Source organism: Galeopterus variegatus, unplaced genomic scaffold (genome assembly GCF_000696425.1).
Source record: "Galeopterus variegatus unplaced genomic scaffold, G_variegatus-3.0.2 Scaffold6230, whole genome shotgun sequence".
Taxonomy (NCBI): Eukaryota; Metazoa; Chordata; class Mammalia; order Dermoptera; family Cynocephalidae; genus Galeopterus; species Galeopterus variegatus.
In genome coordinates this window covers 27,964-32,112 of record NW_007732341.1, presented here as the reverse complement: position 1 = coordinate 32,112, position 4,149 = coordinate 27,964, and positions in this window count along the sequence as shown.

Below are 4,149 nucleotides of genomic sequence, written 5' to 3'. Positions count from 1 at the left end.
CCTCCCCTCCATATAGTTATTATCATTTTTTGGCCTGGCTGGTATGGGGATCCAAACTCTTTTTTTTTTTTTTTTTTTTTTTTTTTTGTCTTTTTGTGTGACCGGTAACGGGATCGCAACCCTCAGTGTCGCGCCCGTACCACGACTGGCAACGGGATCGCAACCCTCGGTGTCGCACCCGCACCGCACTCAACCAGTGAGCGGACCAGTCTCTATATGGGATCTGAACCCTCGGCGGGAGCGCCGCCACACTCTCAAGCGCCGCACTCTACCGAGTGCGCCACCGGGCCGGCCCAGTATGGGGATCCAAACTCTTGACCTTGGTGTTACCACACTGCATTCTAACTAAGTGGGCTAACCAGCCAGCCCTCTTTCCATATTATTTTATTCTATATTCTACTATTAAAATATTTCAGACACAGAGCAGAGTTGAAAGAATTTTCCAGTGGCCATCACACACCCACCACCTACCCTGGTGGATCTCAACCAAGGTGACTACGCAGGGAAAGAGTCTGTAGACATCTCTGGTTGTCATGCCCAGGGAGGCATTGTAGTTGAATTGTGCTCCCACAGGTATGTCCACATTCTAAACTCCAGAGGCTGTGAATGGGACCTTATTTGTTAGAAGGGTCTCTGCAGATGTGATCAAGTTAAGATGAGGTCATCCCGGAGTAGGGTGGGCCCTAATCCACTGACTGGCGTCTGATAAAACGTGGGAAATGTGGATGCAGACATAGGGAAGACCACCAACTGTGTGAAGACAGAGGCAGAGACTGGAGGGATGTGGCCACAAGCCAAGAGATGCCTGGAGCCCCAGAAGCTGGAAGAGGCAGGAAGGACCTTCCTCTGGAGCCTGTGGAGGGAATGTGGTCCTGCCACACCTGAATTTTCGACTTTTAGGCTCCAGAACTGGGAAAGAATTAAATTCTTGTTTTAACCACCCAGTTTGTGGTAATTTGTTGCAGCAGCCACCAGAAAATATGGGGAGTGGGGTATGTGGGGGGTGCTCCTGGCATGGAGTGGGTGGAGGCCAGGGACACTGCTCAGCACCTGCAGTGCCCATGACAGACCCCGAGAGTGATCTGGTCCCGGTGTCCATGGTGCTGAGGGGGTGAGACCCTGTTTTAGGACTGTCTTAATCTGTTTGGGCTCCTATAACAAAGTACCATAGATGGCGTGGCTTATAAACAACAGACATTTATTTCTCACAGTTCTGGAGGCTGAAAGTCCAAGATTAAGGTGCCAGCAAATCCCATATCTGGTGAAGGCCACTTTCTTGTTCTTAGATGATGCCTCTTGCTGTGTCCTCAGTAGTGGAAGGGGTGAGAGAGCTCCCTGGGGTGCATGTATAAGGGCACTGATCCCATTCGGGAGACCCCACCCCCATAACCTAATCATCTCCGAAAGCCCCACCTAATGCTATCACACGGGGGTTAGGATTTCAACATAGGAATGTGGGGAGGGGACACAAACTCAGATCACAGCAAAGGTCTACCATTAACATTTTACTCAACTTTTAAAGTACATCACCACAGGGCCAGTATCTACAAACCCTTACAAACATTAAACAGGCCAGTGATCCCATTTCCCCATTTCTATGTTGAAATCAGCCCCCCCAGAGCCCACCTGCCCTCTTCTTCTCACTAGTAATCCATTTGTTGCCAATCAGATTCCTTTATAAGACTCCTTTATCAGACTCCTGGCAGCCCATTCCCCCAATACACCCTCCACAGCTCTTCAACACAGCCAACCCCCTGAGATGATCCTCTGGCCTCCCTCTCACCTGTCCTGGGTGGCACTTGATTGTTTCTTCATTCACTCACCCCCTTGTTTTGCTGGAGCACATCCTCAAGTCTGCTTGGCTAACCTGTGAAAAACTAGAAGGCCGGAAACACTGTGATTCTTCCTCCCACATGATAAACACCCTGAGATCGGCCATCACTTTCCCCAGGAACTGAGGCGTTCTTCTCCATAATCCTTTGGAACGTCAAGTGCAAGTGTTTAGAGGTCCCCATCCCCCAGACATGTGTCCCCAGGACAAGCTATGGGCTAGCATTTTGGAGGCTCTGGTCCCACAGGCCTGAGCATTCCCTTTGGTATTTCTTTGACAACTTCCCACCATTTTCCTCTCTTTTCTCTGAAGTTCCTGAATCCTTTCTCTATTTTCTCTTTCCTCTTCAGTTTCCATCTCTCATCTCTTCGCTGTAGTCTGTTCTGGGAGATTTCCTCTGACTTGCATCGTCCAATCTCTTGCTGGATTTTTAACTTCAGCCACTGTGTTTTTAACTCCCAAGCCCCATCTTGTTCTCTCTCAACCTTTTGCAGGCTCTGCTGGCCAGATGCCTGTGTACCAAGAAGCAGACCTCACGTGCCCACTCCCTGTGTTGCCAGGAGGCAGTGATGGCTGGGCTGGGGGCCATTTACCCCTAGCCTCTCTGTATTCCAGGTTCCTCATCCACCAGGTGCCACCTCCCCTCTGTCCCCCATCCCAAGTCCCTCAGAGGGAGACAGGGAAAGGCCTCATCCCATGACACAGCCACCCAGCACCAGGGGACTCCACTCACGGGTGCTTTAAGTATGCAGCATGCTGCTGGGCAATCCAGCATCTTGCACATGTGCACATCTGTTCATGCCAAGGCCTGAGCTGAGAAGGGCAGGGAGATGCTCTGTGATGAAGAGCTCCAAGGTGCATTGCTGGAGGGGCACTAGGGGGACTTGAGCAGGTCAGGTGGGTCAGGTAGGTCACACTGGGCCTCCAATACTAGCCACAGTGGATGTTTCTGCAGGAAAACAAGGACAAGGCCTGTGGCTGGAACCCAGAGAGGGGAAAGAGGGGATGCCTGTCAGTCCAACCAACACAGAATGCTTCCTGGGAGCCCAGCAGATCTGGGCCTGCCCTGCCCGAGCTTGGTCCCAGGTGGAGGGGGCTTGACATTAGTTATTACCAAGTTGTTAATCATTCCAAGCACTGGAGTGCACAAAAAAGAAGTCCGAGACCCCAAGAGAGGAACTGGGGCTGGATGCAGCCTGGGGGTCAGGAAAGATATCTCAGGGCAGGGAGGCTTCCAGCAGAGAGACCAACACACGGACACAGAGACGTGTGAAGGCTTTCATTGGGAGGGGTTGTGACCAACGTGGATGACAGTGGGCAGAAGTGACCGGAAGTAAAGGACGAACCAGATATGGGCAGCTGTGGCTGAAGGACTAGATAGAGGGCTGGGGACCCAGGATGGGTAAGGCTGGTGAGGACACAAGAGGAGAGACTGCTGGGTCCTTCCCCCTCCCATCCAGAGAGTCCTGCAGGCAGCCTGGGGTTGCACAGTCAGCCAGGGGCAGGCCTGGGTGAGGTCCCCTTGGAACTCAAGCGCACAGTCCCAAGCATAATCTGTCCTACTCTCTGCCAGTTTATCATGAGAAATCCCAAAGGAGGAGAGAAGGCCAGGCAGGAGGAAGGGCCGCTGGGACAGGGTGGCTTTGGAGGTGGACACTGCTCTTGGAGCCTACAGGCAGGTCCCTGTGGAGGCAGAAGAGGCTGGGTCTCACGGTGGAGGGCTCTGGCTGGGGCAACCTGCTCAGGTCGAGGAAGCATGACCCACGAACCTCGTGGCGGGCGAGGTCTCGGGCTCCCAGTGCGGGCGGGGCAAGGCGGGGAGGCCGCTTGACTAAAAGCCCAGCCCGATCACGAAGGGGACTCAGGGAGAGGGACCCTAGGCTTTTGCGCTGGGGTTGGGGTCCCTGGCACAGGAGAAAGGGGCGCGGAGTGGGGGAGGGGGTCTGACTCCGAAGCTCGGAGGGGTCTCGAGGACTGGAGAGAGAGACCCCAGGCCCTGGGGCGCGCACTGTGTGTGTGTGCGGGGTTGTCCCTGGCTCAGGAGGACTGGGGGAGGGACGAAGGAGGGGGCCTGATTCCAAAGTCCGGTCCGATGGCGAGGGAGACTCGGGGAGAGAGACCCCAGGCCCTGGGGCTTGCACGGTGGTGGTGCCGGTGGGGTGGTGGTCTCTGACTCAAGAAGGGCCAGAAGGGGACGGGGTCAGCTGCCTGACTCCAAAGCCCGCCCTGATGGGGAGGGGGACTGGGGAGAGTGACCTTAGGCCTGGGGCTCCCACAGAAGGGTCTCCCTGGCTTAAGCAGGGCGCGAGGTGGCTATC